We start from the raw sequence: 18698 nt of genomic DNA, 5'->3' as shown, positions 1-18698 counted from the left end.
CGGAAACAGTTGGGATCGACATCTACCATTAGCAGAATTTTCCTACAACAACAGCTACCATTCAAGCATTGAGATGGTGCCGTTTGAAGCACTTTATGGTAGAAAGTGCAGGTCTCCGATTTGTTGGAGTGAAGTGGGGGATAGACAGATTACGGGTCCGGAGATTATACAAGAAACTACCGAGAAGATAATCCAAATTCAACAACGGTTGAAAACCGCCCAAAGTCGACAAAAGAGCTACGCTGATATTAAAAGAAAAGATATAGAATTTGAAATTGGAGAGATGGTCATGCTTAAAGTTGTACCTTGGAAAGGCGTTGTTCGATTTGGTAAACGAGGGAAATTAAATCGAAGGTATATTGGACCATTCAAGATTATTGATCGTGTCGGACCAGTAGCTTACCGACTTGAGTTACATCAACAACTCGCGGCTGTACATAACACTTTCCACGTCTCGAATTTGAAGAAATGTTTTGCTAAAGAAGATCTCACTATTCCGTTAGATGAAATCCAAATCAACGAAAAACTCCAATTCATCGAAGAACCCGTCGAAATAATGGATCGTGAGGTTAAAAGACTTAAGCAAAACAAGATACCAATTGTTAAGGTTCGATGAAATACTCGTAGAGGACCCGAGTTCACCTGGGAGCGTGAAGATCAGATGAAGAAGAAATACCCGCATCTATTTCCAGAAGATTCGTCAACACCTTCAACAGCTTAAAATTTCGGGACGAAATTTATTTAACGGGTAGGTACTGTAGTGACCCGAACTTTTCCATGTTTATATATATTAATTGAGATTGATATTTACATGATTAAATGTTTCCAACATGTTAAACAATCAAACTTGTTAAGACTTGATTAATTGAAATATGTTTCATATAGACAATTGACCACCCAAGTTGACCGGCGATTCACGAACGTTAAAACTGGTAAAAACGACATGACGATATATATATATGGGTATACATATGGTTAACATGAGATTATGATAAGTAAGTATCTCCATAAGTATATTAACAATGAGTTATATACATATAAACAAGACTACTAACTTAAGGATTTCGAAACGAGACATATATGTAACGATTATCGTTGTAACGACATTTAAATGTATATATATCATATTAAGATATATTAATATATCATAATATCATGATAATATAATAATTTAACATCTCATTAGATATAATAAACAATAGGTTAACAACATTAATTGAGATCGTTAACTTAAAGGTTTCAAAACAACACTTACATGTAATGACTAACGATGACTTAACGACTCAGTTAAAATGTATATACATGTAGTGTATTTAGATGTATTAAAATACTTTTGGAAGACTTAAAGACATATATCAAAACACTCATACTTAACGAAAATGGTTACAGTTACTTTTCCATTCTTTTCTTTCATCAAGAATTCTAGTCGTATTCTTACCCGTATTATACACAGCTTCAAAATGTACTTACTATGAGTATATACCAATAGGAACTAGCATGGGATTCCACTATTGATTATGTCATGTATGACTAATCAATTTTAACTTCTACCATGAGCTAGTCAACTAACTAGAACTCCTTTTAACCCCACTCACCACTCACCAATTACCACTCATCATTCACTCCATTTCACTTCCAATTCTCTTTCTAATTCTCTCTCAACACATACACACACTATTATGAACGTATTTTTCCAGTAGTTAATCATCATATTCATCAAAAATCACTTCAAGAATCAAGCTATAATCATCATAGGAAGAACACTTCAAGAACACTTCAAAAATCCCTTCAAGTTTACTAATTTACTTCCAAGCTTTCTAATCCATTCCAAGTAATCATCTAAGATCAAGAAACCTTTGTTATATATAGTAGATTATCTTTCTTATTCAAGGTAATATTCATATTCAAACTTTGATTCAATTTCTATAACTATAAACTATCCTAATTCGAGTAAAAATCTTACTTGAACTTGTTTTTGTGTCATGATCCTACTTCAAGAACTTTCAAGCCATCCAAGATCCTTTGAAGCTAGATCATTTCTTGTCACTTCTAGTAGGTTTACCTACTAAACTTGAGGTAGTAATGATGTTCATAACATCATTCGATTCATATATATAAAACTATCTTATTCGAAGGTTTAAACTCGTAATCACTAGAACATAGTTTAGTTAATTCTAAACTTGTTCGCAAACAAAAGTTAATCCTTCTAAATTGACTTTTAAAATTAACTACACACATGTTCTATATCTATATGATATGCTAACTTAATGATTTAAAACCTGGAAACACAAAAAACACCGTAAAACCGGATTTACGCCGTCGTAGTAACACCGCGGGCTATTTTGGGTTAGTTAATTAAAAACTATGATAAACTTTGATTTAAAAGTTGTTATTCTGAGAAAATGATTTTTATTATGAACATGAAACTATATCCAAAAATTATGGTTAAACTCAAAGTGGAAGTATGTTTTCTAAAATGGTCATCTAGACGTCGTTCTTTCGACTGAAATGACTACCTTTACAAAAACGACTTGTAACTTATTTTTCCGACTATAAACCTATACTTTTTCTGTTTAGATTCATAAAATAGAGTTCAATATGAAACCATAGCAATTTGATTCACTCAAAACGGATTTAAAATGAAGAAGTTATGGGTAAAACAAGATTGGATAATTTTTCTCATTTTAGCTACGTGAAAATTGGTAACAAATCTATTCCAATCATAACTTAATCAACTTGTATTGTATATTATGTAATCTTAAAATACCATAGACACGTATACAATGTTTCGACCTATCATGTCGACACATCTATATATATTTCGGAACAACCATAGACACTCTATATGTGAATGTTGGAGTTAGCTATACAGGGTTGAGGTTGATTTCAAAATATATATAGTTTGAGTTGTGATCAATACTGAGATACGTATACACTGGGTCGTGGATTGATTCAAGATAATATTTATTGATTTATTTCTGTACATCTAACTGTGGACAACTAGTTGTAGGTTACTAACGAGGACAGCTGACTTAATAAACTTAAAACATCAAAATATATTAAAAGTGTTGTAAATATATTTTAAACATACTTTGATATATATGTATATATTGTTATAGGTTCGTGAATCAACCAGTGGCCAAGTCTTACTTCCCGACGAAGTAAAAATCTGTGAAAGTGAGTTATAGTCCCACTTTTAAAATCTAATATTTTTGGGATGAGAATACATGCAGGTTTTATAAATGATTTACAAAATAGACACAAGTACATGAAACTACATTCTATGGTTGAATTATCGAAATCGAATATGCCCCTTTTTATTAAGTCTGGTAATCTAAGAATTAGGGAACAGACACCATAATTGACGCGAATCCTAAAGATAGATCTATTGGGCCTAACAAACCCCATCCAAAGTACCGGATGCTTTAGTACTTCGAAATTTATATCATATCCGAAGGGTGTCCCGAAATGATGGGGATATTCTTATATATGCATCTTGTTAATGTCGGTTACCAGGTGTTCACCATATGAATGATTTTTATCTCTATGTATGGGATGTGTATTGAAATATGAAATCTTGTGGTCTATTATTATGATTTGATATATATAGGTTAAACCTATAACTCACCAACATTTTTGTTGACGTTTTAAGCATGTTTATTCTCAGGTGATTATTAAGAGCTTCCGCTGTCGCATACTTAAATAAGGACGAGATTTGGAGTCTATCCTTGTATGATATTGTGTAAAAACTGCATTCAAGAAACTTATTTTGTTGTAACATATTTGTATTGTAAACCATTATGTAATGGTCGTGTGTAAACAGGATATTTTAGATTATCATTATTTGATAATCTACGTAAAGCTTTTTAAACCTTTATTGATGAAATAAAGGTTATGGTTTGTTTTAAAATGAATGCAGTCTTTGAAAAACGTCTCATATAGAGGTCAAAAACTCGCAACGAAATCAATTAATATGGAACGTTTTTAATCAATAAGAACGAGACATTTCATTGGTCGACTAGATGACGATTCTAAAGAAAAATCAACGGCGACAATGTTGGATAGATGTCTTGATCGAGTTACAGGTGGTGAAGGTATGAAAGGTGGTGAACGTATGAAAGGTGGTGAACGTTTTGCTCGGTGCATTCACTGAATATCCTATTAGTTATAAAAGAAAAAAATTATATAAGTTATCAAATTAATAGACTTTTCTGATTTTTCCCACGTTTCGAATAGCCAATAGATGCAGCAGGTAGCCAGGACCCTTTAAATCGGAAGCCCACAACTCGCCACTAACAAATCCAACTATTACTACGAACCAGAAAATTTTGGATGTCTATCAATTTAACCGCTTAAAATAATTTTTTGTTTTGAAATTTTAGAGAAGAAATAGAAAATTCTATGTCCTAAAAAACTAGAGCGTCGAGAAATAAGAAAGAAAAAGAGTGCGTCGAAAAACGTCGAAAAACGTCGAAAAATAAAAGGTCAAAAAATAAAAATAAGAAAGAAAAACGTCGAAACTTAAAAGTCTAAAAACTAAATCTAAAAAGTTGCGCCTAAAGGTATTAAAGCTTAAAAGGAATTTTATATCCAAAACGGCAATAACTTAATTAGGCACTAAAATCTAAAACTGCGTCGCAAAATTCTAAAACGCCTAAATCTTAATTATAAAGAAAAAGCACTTAAGTGATTTTACGGCAAAGCCTAAAAACTATAAATATAAAAATAACTACTGCAAAATACTAAACTTAAAACTATATAGCGAATGATACGAAATAAATGATAAAAATAAAAATTATAAAAATATTATTTTTATATTATATTTTATAAAAATATTAATCTATATATTTAATAATAATATTAAAACTTAATATTACAAAATATAAATTAAAACTAAAAACTATTTAATATTATAACTAAACCCTAATAATAATTATTATTATAAAATTAAAACCCTACATAATTAATGCAGTCCAAGGTTTCTGGCCTGTCAGTGTCCCTCATGCGATTGCATGAATATTGGTCACCCGGGCCATGCGATCGCATGGAACAAGATACCAGAAGCATATTGGGCTTCGAACAGGCTCGGCCCAATTACTTATATTTTTTTTATTTTGATTTTTATTTTCTGATTTTAATTTATATAAAATATTTATACCTACATGCTTCTTACCAACATGTTTACGTATACTTATTGTACTTACATGACTTGTTATACTTACTTATTTGACACTCACATATTTTACTTATATGCTATATTACATTATATTGTTATATGCTTTATTTACCTATACATATCGTATTGGAGTATACATTATTCATGGTGAAGTTTCTGTTTTATCAACTTTACTTGTTTATTTTTTACTCCACATATCGATTTTCATGGTTCTTTCTGGTCGGAGGTCCCTAGGAAGCAGCCTCTCTGCTCTACAGAATAGGGAGGGACGACTTCCTCTACCTGGGGACCGATAGGTATCCGTGGGTGGAGGAATGACTTCCCTTTTACTTTAGGGTAGAGGAAAGGGTTGTCCGCATCTAATCTCCCCCATACTCCACTTTAGTGGAATTGGGTATTGTTGTTGTTGTTGTATAAAATATTTATATAAAAAAACGTATATTTAAAATTCTAAAAATAAAAATATATTTTTTAATTTTATATATCTTAAAATTATATATATAGATTTAAACACTTATATATATATATATATATATATATATATATAGAAATTTTTTATTTTTTTATTTTTTATTTTTTTTTTATTTTTTATATGTTTTTATATAAATACAAAATATTTTTACAAAATTAGAGATAAGAAATATAGCGTAAAAATATAGCGTTTCGCCGGTTCCCCGGCAGCGGCGCCAAAAACTTGATGTTAAAGTAGAGGAGTACGAAATAGTTATATTTTTGTTACGAAATACTACGAAATACTACACAGGTTTTATTAATTTACAGATGGGATATACCTAAACCTTGCTACAACACTTATAGGCAGTGTACCTAATCGTAGAGTAGTGTAGTTTTTAGTAAGTCCGGTTCGTTCCACAGGGAGCTAGCTGAGTTTAACGCTATATTTTTAACAACTATATTTATATAAAATATATATAATTATATATAGTAATATTATTATAAAAGGGGTTTTTTTACCGTTTAATGACCGGTTTGTCAATTTTAAATAAAGCGTAAAGATAAATGACGATAATATAAATGACAGAATTTAAATTGCGATAAAGTAAATTGCAGTAATTAAAATGACAGTAAATAAAGGTACGATGAAATATGAAATAAAAATATCATGCTTATTTAAACTTCCGTAATCATGATGTTCGACGTGTTGATTTTAATTTATTACCCGGGTTAATTGTCCTTTGTCCTGGATTATTTGATACCTATTTGGTTTTTGTCCATAATAGTCCATCGGTCATAATTATAAAATGCTCATCAAATTAACCTTATTCCCGAAGTCAAATATTCCAACTAATTAGGGATTCGAACTGTAACAAGGTTTTAATACTTTGTTAATAATTACACAAGGTTATCGACTGCGCGTAATCCAAGGTTTTAATACTTTGTTAACAATGAAATGTCCCATTCTTATTGATTAAAAACGTTCCATATTAATTGATTTCGTTGCGAGGTTTTGACCTCTATATGAGACGTTTTTCAAAGACTGCATTCATTTTAAAACAAACCATAACCTTTATTTCATCAATAAAGGTTTAAAAGTTTTACGTAGATTATCAAATAATGATAATCTAAAATATCCTGTTTACACACGACCATTACATAATGGTTTACAATACAAATATGTTACAACAAAATAAGTTTCTTGAATGCAGTTTTTACACAATATCATACAAGCATGGACTCCAAATCTCGTCCTTATTTAAGTATGCGACAGCGGAAGCTCTTAATAATCACCTGAGAATAAACATGCTTTAAAACGTCAACAAAAATGTTGGTGAGTTATAGGTTTAACCTATATATATCAAATCATAATAATAGACCACAAGATTTCATATTTCAATACATATCCCATACATAGAGATAAAAATCATTCATATGGTGAACACCTGGTAACCGACATTAACAAGATGCATATATAAGAATATCCCCATCATTCCGGGACACCCTTCGGATATGATATAAATTTCGAAGTACTAAAGCATCCAGTACTTTGGATGGGGTTTGTTAAGCCCAATAGATCTATCTTTAGGATTCGCGTCAATTAGGGTGTCTGTTCCCTAATTCTTAGATTACCAGACTTAATAAAAAGGGGCATATTCGATTTTGATAATTCAACCATAGAATGTAGTTTCACGTACTTGTGTCTATTTTGTAAATCATTTATAAAACCTGCATGTATTCTCATCCCAAAAATATTAGATTTTAAAAGTGGGACTATAACTCACTTTCACAGATTTTTACTTCGTCGAGAAGTAAGACTTGGCCACTGTTGATTCACGAACCTATAACAATATATACATATATATTAAAGTATGTTCAAAATATATTTACAACACTTTTAATATATTTTGATGTTTTAAGTTTATTAAGTCAGCTGTCCTCGTTAGTAACCTACAACTAGTTGTCCACAGTTAGATGTACAGAAATAAATCAATAAATATTATCTTGAATCAATCCACGACCCAGTGTATACGTATCTCAGTATTGATCACAACTCAAACTATATATATTTTGGAATCAACCTCAACCCTGTATAGCTAACTCCAACATTCACATATAGAGTGTCTATGGTTGTTCCGAAATATATATAGATGTGTCGACATGATAGGTCGAAACATTGTATACGTGTCTATGGTATCTCAAGATTACATAATATACAATACAAGTTGATTAAGTTATGGTTGGAATAGATTTGTTACCAATTTTCACGTAGCTAAAATGAGAAAAATTATCCAATCTTGTTTTACCCATAACTTCTTCATTTTAAATCCGTTTTGAATGAATCAAATTGCTATGGTTTCATATTGAACTGTATTTTATGAATCTAAACAGAAAAAGTATAGGTTTATAGTCGGAAAAATAAGTTACAAGTCGTTTTTGTAAAGGTAGTCATTTCAGTCGAAAGAACGACGTCTAGATGACCATTTTAGAAAACATACTTCCACTTTGAGTTTAACCATAATTTTTGGATATAGTTTCATGTTCATAATAAAAATCATTTTCTCAGAATAACAACTTTTAAATCAAAGTTTATCATAGTTTTTAATTAAATAACCCAAAACAGCCCGCGGTGTTACTACGACGGCGTAAATCCGGTTTTACGGTGTTTTTCGTGTTTCCAGGTTTTAAATCATTAAGTTAGCATATCATATAGATATAGAACATGTGTTTAGTTAATTTTAAAAGTCAAGTTAGAAGGATTAACTTTTGTTTGCGAACAAGTTTAGAATTAACTAAACTATGTTCTAGTGATTACGAGTTTAAACCTTCGAATAAGATAGTTTTATATATATGAATCGAATGATGTTATGAACATCATTACTACCTCAAGTTTAGTAGGTAAACCTACTGGAAGTGACAAGAAATGATCTAGCTTCAAAGGATCTTGGATGGCTTGAAAGTTCTTGAAGTAGGATCATGACACAAAAACAAGTTCAAGTAAGATTTTTGCTCGAATTAAGATAGTTTATAGTTATAGAAATTGAATCAAAGTTTGAATATGAATATTACCTTGAATAAGAAAGATAACCTACTGTATATAACAAAGGTTTCTTGATCTTAGATGATTACTTGGAATGGATTAGAAAGCTTGGAAGTAAATTAGTAAACTTGAAGGGATTTTTGAAGTATTCTTGAAGTGTTCTTCCTATGATGATTATAGCTTGATTCTTGAAGTGATTTTTGATGAAGATGATGATTAACTACTGGAAAAATACGTTCATAATAGTGTGGGTGTGTTGAGAGAGAATTAGAAAGAGATTTGGAAGTGAAATGGAGTGAATGATGAGTGTTAATTGGTGAGTGGTGAGTGGGGTTAAAAGGAGTTCTAGTTAGTTGACTAGCTCATGGTAGAAGTTAAAATTGATTAGTCATACATGACATAATCAAGAGTGGAATCCCATGCTAGTTCCTATTAGTATATACCCATAGTAAGTACGTTTTGAAGCTGTGTATAATACGGGTAAGAATACGACTAGAATTCTTGATGAAAGAAAAGAATGGGAAAGTAACTGTAACCATTTTCGTTAAGTATGAGTGTTTTGATATATGTCTTGAAGTCTTCCAAAAGTATTTTAATACATCTAAATACACTACATGTATATACATTTTAACGGAGTCGTTAAGTCATCGTTAGTCGTTACATGTAAGTGTTGTTTTGAAACCTTTAAGTTAACGATCTCAATTAATGTTGTTAACCCATTGTTTATTATATCTAATGAGATGTTAAATTATTATATTATCATGATATTATGATATATTAATATATCTTAATATGATATATATACATTTAAATGTCGTTACAACGATAATCGTTACATATATGTCTCGTTTCGAAATCCTTAAGTTAGTAGTCTTGTTTATATGTATATAACTCATTGTTAATATACTTATGGAGATACTTACTTATCATAATCTCATGTTAACCATATGTATATCCATATATATATCGTCAAGTCGTTTTTACAAGTTTTAACGTTCGTGAATCGCCGGTCAACTTGGGTGGTCAATTGTCTATATGAAACATATTTCAATTAATCAAGTCTTAACAAGTTTGATTGCTTAACATGTTGGAAACATTTAATCATGTAAATATCAATCTCAATTAATATATATAAACATGGAAAAGTTCGGGACACTACAGTACCTACCCGTTAAATAAATTTCGTCCCGAAATTTTAAGCTGTTGAAGGTGTTGACGAATCTTCTGGAAATAGATGCGGGTATTTCTTCTTCATCTGATCTTCACGCTCCCAGGTGAACTCGGGTCCTCTACGAGCATTCCATCGAACCTTAACAATTGGTATCTTGTTTTGCTTAAGTCTTTTAACCTCACGATCCATTATTTCGACGGGTTCTTCGATGAATTGGAGTTTTTCATTGATTTGGATTTCATCTAACGGAATAGTGAGATCTTCTTTAGCAAAACATTTCTTCAAATTCGAGACGTGGAAAGTGTTATGTACAGCCGCGAGTTGTTGAGGTAACTCAAGTCGGTAAGCTACTGGTCCGACACGATCAATAATCTTGAATGGTCCAATATACCTTGGATTTAATTTCCCTCGTTTACCAAATCGAACAACGCCTTTCCAAGGTGCAACTTTAAGCATGACCATCTCTCCAATTTCAAATTCTATATCTTTTCTTTTAATGTCAGCGTAGCTCTTTTGTCGACTTTGGGCGGTTTTCAACCGTTGTTGAATTTGGATGATCTTCTCGGTAGTTTCTTGTATAATCTCCGGACCCGTAATCTGTCTATCCCCCACTTCACTCCAACAAATCGGAGACCTGCACTTTCTACCATAAAGTGCTTCAAACGGCGCCATCTCAATGCTTGAATGGTAGCTGTTGTTGTAGGAAAATTCTGCTAACGGTAGATGTCGATTCCAACTGTTTCCGAAATCAATAACACATGCTCGTAGCATGTCTTCAAGCGTTTGTATCGTCCTTTCGCTCTGCCCATCAGTTTGTGGATGATAGGCAGTACTCATGTCTAGACGAGTTCCTAATGCTTGCTGTAATGTCTGCCAGAATCTTGAAATAAATCTGCCATCCCTATCAGAGATAATAGAGATTGGTATTCCATGTCTGGAGATGACTTCCCTCAAATACAGTCGTGCTAACTTCTCCATCTTGTCATCTTCTCTTATTGGCAGAAAGTGTGCTGATTTGGTGAGACGATCAACTATTACCCAAATAGTATCAAAACCACCTGCAGTCCTTGGCAATTTAGTGATGAAATCCATGGTAATGTTTTCCCATTTCCATTCTGGGATTTCGGGTTGTTGAAGTAGACCTGATGGTTTCTGATGCTCAGCTTTGACCTTAGAACACGTCAAACATTCTCCTACATATTTAGCAACATCGGCTTTCATACCCGGCCACCAAAAATGTTTCTTGAGATCCTTGTACATCTTCCCCGTTCCAGGATGTATTGAGTATCTGGTTTTATGAGCTTCTCTAAGTACCATTTCTCTCATATCTCCAAATCTTGGTACCCAAATCCTTTCAGCCCTATACCGGGTTCCGTCTTCCCGAATATTAAGATGCTTCTCCGATCCTTTGGGTATTTCATCCTTTAAATTTCCTTCTTTTAAAACTCCTTGTTGCGCCTCCTTTATTTGAGTAGTAAGGTTATTATGAATCATTATATTCATAGATTTTACTCGAATGGGTTCTCTGTCCTTCCTGCTCAAGGCATCGGCTACCACATTTGCCTTTCCCGGGTGGTAACGAATCTCAAAGTCGTAATCATTCAATAATTCAATCCACCTACGCTGCCTCATATTCAGTTGTTTCTGATTAAATATGTGTTGAAGACTTTTGTGGTCGGTATATATAATACTTTTGACCCCATATAAGTAGTGCCTCCAAGTCTTTAATGCAAAAACAACCGCGCCTAATTCCAAATCATGCGTCGTATAATTTTGTTCGTGAACCTTCAATTGTCTAGACGCATAAGCAATCACCTTCGTTCGTTGCATTAATACACAACCGAGACCTTGCTTTGATGCGTCACAATAAATCACAAAATCATCATTCCCTTCAGGCAATGACAATATAGGTGCCGTAGTTAGCTTTTTCTTCAATAACTGAAACGCTTTCTCTTGTTCATCATTCCATTCAAATTTCTTCCCTTTATGCGTTAATGCAGTCAAGGGTTTTGCTATTCTGGAAAAGTCTTGAATGAACCTTCTGTAGTAACCAGCTAGTCCTAAAAACTGGCGTATGTGTTTCGGAGTTTTCGGGGTTTCCCACTTTTCAACAGTTTCTATCTTTGCCGGATCCACCTTAATACCTTCTTTGTTCACTATGTGACCGAGGAATTGAACTTCTTCCAACCAAAATGCACACTTTGAAAACTTAGCGTACAATTCTTCCTTCCTCAATACTTCTAACACCTTTCTCAAATGTTCACCGTGTTCTTGGTCATTCTTTGAGTAAATAAGTATGTCATCAATGAAAACAATGACAAACTTGTCAAGGTATGGTCCACACACTCGGTTCATAAGGTCCATGAACACAGCTGGTGCATTAGTTAAACCAAACGGCATGACCATAAACTCGTAATGACCGTAACGTGTTCTGAAAGCAGTCTTTGGAATATCATCTTCTTTCACCCGCATTTGATGATACCCGGAACGTAAATCAATCTTTGAATAAACAGACGAGCCTTGTAGTTGATCAAATAAGTCGTCGATTCTCGGTAGTGGGTAGCGGTTCTTGATGGTAAGTTTGTTCAACTCTCGGTAGTCGATACACAACCTGAATGTACCATCTTTCTTCTTAACAAACAAAACAGGAGCTCCCCACGGTGATGTGCTTGGTCGAATGAAACCACGCTCTAAAAGTTCTTGTAATTGGCTTTGCAGTTCTTTCATCTCGCTGGGTGCGAGTCTGTAAGGAGCACGAGCTATTGGTGCAGCTCCTGGTACAAGATCTATTTGAAATTCAACGGATCGCTGTGGGGGTAATCCCGGTAATTCTTTCGGAAATACATCGGGAAATTCTTTTGCAATGGGAACATCATTGATGCTCTTTTCTTCAGTTTGTACTTTCTCGACGTGTGCTAGAACAGCATAGCAACCTTTTCTTATTAGTTTTTGTGCCTTCAAATTACTAATAAGATGTAGCTTCGTGTTGCCCTTTTCTCCGTACACCATTAAGGGTTTTCCTTTTTCTCGTATAATGCGAATTGCATTTTTGTAACAAACGATCTCTGCTTTCACTTCTTTCAACCAGTCCATACCGATTATCACATCAAAACTCCCTAACTCTACTGGTATCAAATCAATCTTAAATGTTTCGCTAACCAGTTTAATTTCTCGATTCCGACATATATTATCTGCTGAAATTAATTTACCATTTGCTAATTCGAGTAAAAATTTACTATCCAAAGGCGTCAATGGACAACTTAATTTAGCACAAAAATCTCTACTCATATAGCTTCTATCCGCACCCGAATCAAATAAAACGTAAGCAGATTTATTGTCAATAAGAAACGTACCCGTAACAAGCTCCGGGTCTTCCTGTGCCTCTGCCGCATTAATATTGAAAACTCTTCCGCGGCCTTGTCCATTCGTGTTCTCCTGGTTCGGGCAATTTCTAATAATGTGGCCCGGTTTTCCACATTTATAACAAACTACATTGGCATAACTTGCTCCGACACTACTTGCTCCGCCATTACTTGTTCCGACACCATTTGTTCCTTTCGTTCTGTTAACCCCTGGTCCGTAGACATCACACTTCGCCGCGCTATGACCATTTCTTTTACACTTGTTGCAAAATTTGGTGCAGAACCCCGAGTGATACTTTTCACACCTTTGGCATAGCTGCTTCTGATTGTTGTTGTTGTTGCGGTTATTATTGTTGTTAAGATGATTGTTGTGGTTGCTGTTGTTGTTGTTGTTGTTGTTGGGCCGTTTGTTGTAGTTGCGATTGATGTTGCGATTGTTAGGATAGTTGTTGCGATTATTGTTATAATTGCTGTTGTTATTGTATTGGTGATTCTTATCACCGTTTTCCTCCCACTTTCTTTTGACTTGCTTCACATTGGCCTCTTCAGCAGTCTGTTCTTTAATTCTTTCTTCAATCTGGTTCACTAGTTTGTGAGCCATTCTACATGCCTGTTGTATGGAGGCGGGCTCGTGTGAACTTATATCTTCTTGGATTCTTTCTGGTAATCCTTTCACAAACGCGTCGATCTTCTCTTCCTCATCTTCGAATGCTCCCGGACACAATAGGCACAATTCTGTGAATCGTCTTTCATACGTGGTAATATCAAATCCTTGGGTTCGTAACCCTCTAAGTTCTGTCTTGAGCTTATTGACCTCGGTTCTGGGACGGTACTTCTCGTTCATCAAGTGCTTGAATGCTGACCACGGTAGTGCGTACGCATCATCTTGTCCCACTTGCTCTAGATAGGTATTCCACCATGTTAACGCAGAACCTGTAAAGGTATGCGTAGCGTACTTCACTTTGTCCTCTTCAGTACACTTACTTATGGCAAACACCGATTCGACCTTCTCGGTCCACCGTTTCAATCCGATCGGTCCTTCGGTTCCATCAAATTCCAAAGGTTTGCAGGCAGTGAATTCTTTGTAGGTGCATCCTACACGATTTCCTGTATTGCCAGATCCAAGGTTATTGTTGGTATATAGCGCAGCCTGTACTGCAGCTATATTTGAAGCTAGAAAAGTACGGAATTCCTCTTCATTCATATTCACAGTGTGTCGAGTAGTCGGTGCCATTTCCTTCAAAATAGTTAAATGGAACAAGTTAATCATACAGAATATTAAGAGTAGTTAATAGTATTTCGTAGCATAATATGAACTCATTTATAAAAGCTTTTTCTTCATATTAGCGTTTTATAAGTTTAAATTCGGGTAGTACCTACCCGTTAAGTTCATACTTAGTAGCTAATATACAATTCAACTACTACAATTCTATATGAAAAACAGATTGTAATAATATTTCGCGTTCAAACTTTTACACAATATTTTACAAACTTACAATACCACTTATTTTACATATAGCATGAAATATAGCACACAATAAATTTGATACAAGATGGTTGTGAAGATAATTCTAGCTAGTACACAAGTCGTTCAGCAAAGACAATAAAGACACGTAATTCATACGTCCAGAAACAAGTCATGCATTCTGGTTTTACTAGGATTACTTCCCATCCTTGGTCTTGTGGAACATAACCGTTATGGCCATTGATAAGACAGCGTGTTGTAACGTCGTCAAAGGGACGAGGGTTACGTAATGACCAACAGTCTCGTAATAACCTAAAAACCTCATTTCTTACCCCAATTACCGACTCCGTCACTTGAGGGAACGTTTTGTTTAATAGTTGTAGCCCGATGTTCTTGTTCTCACTTTGGTGAGAAGCGAACATTACTAACCCGTAAGCATAACATGCTTCTTTATGTTGCATGTTAGCCGCTTTTTCTAAATCACGAAGTCCTATATTTGGATATACTGAGTCAAAATAATTTCTTAACCCGTTGCGTAAAATAGCATTTGGGTTCCCCGCAATATATGCGTCAAAGTAAACACATCGTAACTTATGGATTTCCCAATGTGATATCCCCCATCTTCCGAACGAAAGCCTTTTATAAACCAAATCATTCTTGGAACGTTCTTCGAATGTCTTACAAACTGATCTCGCCTTAAATAGTTGTGCCGAGGAATTCTGACCGACTCTAGACAAGATTTCATCAATCATGTCTCCGGGTAGGTCTCTTAAAATATTGGGTTGTCTATCCATTTTGTGTTTTTATACTGTAAAATAGACAAGAGTTAGATTCATAAAAAAAATACTTATTAATACAAGCAATTTTTACATATATCATAAAGCATAAGCACACTATATTACATATATTACACCACACGAATACAACTATCTTATTCCGACTCGCTTGTTTCTTCTTCTTTGGTTTTGGTTCGTTTTCCCAAGTTTCTAGAGATATATGATGTTCCCCTAATACGAGCTGTTATTTTCCACATTGGTTTAGAAAAACCTGGTGGTTTAGAGGTTCCCGGGTCATTGTTACAACTTAAGGACTTTGGGGGTTGACGATACATATAAAGTTCATCGGGGTTGGAATTAGATTTCTCTATTTTTATGCCCTTTCCCTTATTATTTTCTTTTGCCTTTTTAAATTCAGTTGGGGTAATTTCTATAACATCATCGGAATTCTCGTCGGAATCCGATTCATCGGAGAATTGGTAATCCTCCCAATATTTTGCTTCCTTAGCGGAAACACCATTGACCATAATTAACCTTGGTCGGTTGGTTGAGGATTTTCTTTTACTTAACCGTTTTATTATTTCCCCCACCGGTTCTATTTCTTCATCCGGTTCCGATTCTTCTTCCGATTCCGATTCTTCTTCTGGTTCCGACTCTTCTTCCGGTTCCTCTTCGGGAACTTGTGAATCAGTCCACGAATCATTCCAATTTACATTTGACTCTTCATTATTATTAGGTGAGTCAATGGGACTTGTTCTAGAGGTAGACATCTATCACATAATATCAAACGCGTTAAGAGATTAATATATCACATAATATTCACATGTTAAAAATATATAGTTTCCAACAAAATTTGTTAAGCAATCATTTTTCAAGTAAACACGGTCGAAGTCCAGACTCACTAATGCATCCTAACAAACTACATAAGACACACTAATGCAAAATTCTGGTTCTCTAAGACCAACGCTCTGATACCAACTGAAATGTCCCATTCTTATTCATTAAAAACGTTCCATATTAATTGATTTCGTTGCGAGGTTTTGACCTCTATATGAGACGTTTTTCAAAGACTGCATTCATTTTAAAACAAACCATAACCTTTATTTCATCAATAAAGGTTTAAAAGTTTTACGTAGATTATCAAATAATGATAATCTAAAATATCCTGTTTACACACGACCATTACATAATGGTTTACAATACAAATATGTTACAACAAAATAAGTTTCTTGAATGCAGTTTTTACACAATATCATACAAGCATGGACTCCAAATCTCGTCCTTATTTAAGTATGCGACAGCGGAAGCTCTTAATAATCACCTGAGAATAAACATGCTTTAAAACGTCAACAAAAATGTTGGTGAGTTATAGGTTTAACCTATATATATCAAATCATAATAATAGACCACAAGATTTCATATTTCAATACATATCCCATACATAGAGATAAAAATCATTCATATGGTGAACACCTGGTAACCGACATTAACAAGATGCATATATAAGAATATCCCCATCATTCCGGGACACCCTTCGGATATGATATAAATTTCGAAGTACTAAAGCATCCGGTACTTTGGATGGGGTTTGTTAAGCCCAATAGATCTATCTTTAGGATTCGCGTCAATTAGGGTGTCTGTTCCCTAATTCTTAGATTACCAGACTTAATAAAAAGGGGCATATTCGATTTTGATAATTCAACCATAGAATGTAGTTTCACGTACTTGTGTCTATTTTGTAAATCATTTATAAAACCTGCATGTATTCTCATCCCAAAAATATTAGATTTTAAAAGTGGGACTATAACTCACTTTCACAGATTTTTACTTCGTCGAGAAGTAAGACTTGGCCACTGTTGATTCACGAACCTATAACAATATATACATATATATTAAAGTATGTTCAAAATATATTTACAACACTTTTAATATATTTTGATGTTTTAAGTTTATTAAGTCAGCTGTCCTCGTTAGTAACCTACAACTAGTTGTCCACAGTTAGATGTACAGAAATAAATCAATAAATATTATCTTGAATCAATCCACGACCCAGTGTATACGTATCTCAGTATTGATCACAACTCAAACTATATATATTTTGGAATCAACCTCAACCCTGTATAGCTAACTCCAACATTCACATATAGAGTGTCTATGGTTGTTCCGAAATATATATAGATGTGTCGACATGATAGGTCGAAACATTGTATACGTGTCTATGGTATCTCAAGATTACATAATATACAATACAAGTTGATTAAGTTATGGTTGGAATAGATTTGTTACCAATTTTCACGTAGCTAAAATGAGAAAAATTATCCAATCTTGTTTTACCCATAACTTCTTCATTTTAAATCCGTTTTGAATGAATCAAATTGCTATGGTTTCATATTGAACTGTATTTTATGAATCTAAACAGAAAAAGTATAGGTTTATAGTCGGAAAAATAAGTTACAAGTCGTTTTTGTAAAGGTAGTCATTTCAGTCGAAAGAACGACGTCTAGATGACCATTTTAGAAAACATACTTCCACTTTGAGTTTAACCATAATTTTTGGATATAGTTTCATGTTCATAATAAAAATCATTTTCTCAGAATAACAACTTTTAAATCAAAGTTTATCATAGTTTTTAATTAAATAACCCAAAACAGCCCGCGGTGTTACTACGACGGCGTAAATCCGGTTTTACGGTGTTTTTCGTGTTTCCAGGTTTTAAATCATTAAGTTAGCATATCATATAGATATAGAACATGTGTTTAGTTAATTTTAAAAGTCAAGTTAGAAGGATTAACTTTTGTTTGCGAACAAGTTTAGAATTAACTAAACTATGTTCTAGTGATTACGAGTTTAAACCTTCGAATAAGATAGTTTTATATATATGAATCGAATGATGTTATGAACATCATTAATACCTCAAGTTTAGTAGGTAAACCTACTGGAAGTGACAAGAAATGATCTAGCTTCAAAGGATCTTGGATGGCTTGAAAGTTCTTGAAGTAGGATCATGACACAAAAACAAGTTCAAGTAAGATTTTTGCTCGAATTAAGATAGTTTATAGTTATAGAAATTGAATCAAAGTTTGAATATGAATATTACCTTGAATAAGAAAGATAACCTACTGTATATAACAAAGGTTTCTTGATCTTAGATGATTACTTGGAATGGATTAGAAAGCTTGGAAGTAAATTAGTAAACTTGAAGGGATTTTTGAAGTATTCTTGAAGTGTTCTTCCTATGATGATTATAGCTTGATT

Source organism: Rutidosis leptorrhynchoides, chromosome 2 (genome assembly GCF_046630445.1).
Source record: "Rutidosis leptorrhynchoides isolate AG116_Rl617_1_P2 chromosome 2, CSIRO_AGI_Rlap_v1, whole genome shotgun sequence".
Lineage (NCBI taxonomy): Eukaryota > Viridiplantae > Streptophyta > Magnoliopsida > Asterales > Asteraceae > Rutidosis > Rutidosis leptorrhynchoides.
The sequence above is the reverse complement of the archived record's forward strand: the minus strand, read 5'-3'. Positions refer to the sequence as shown.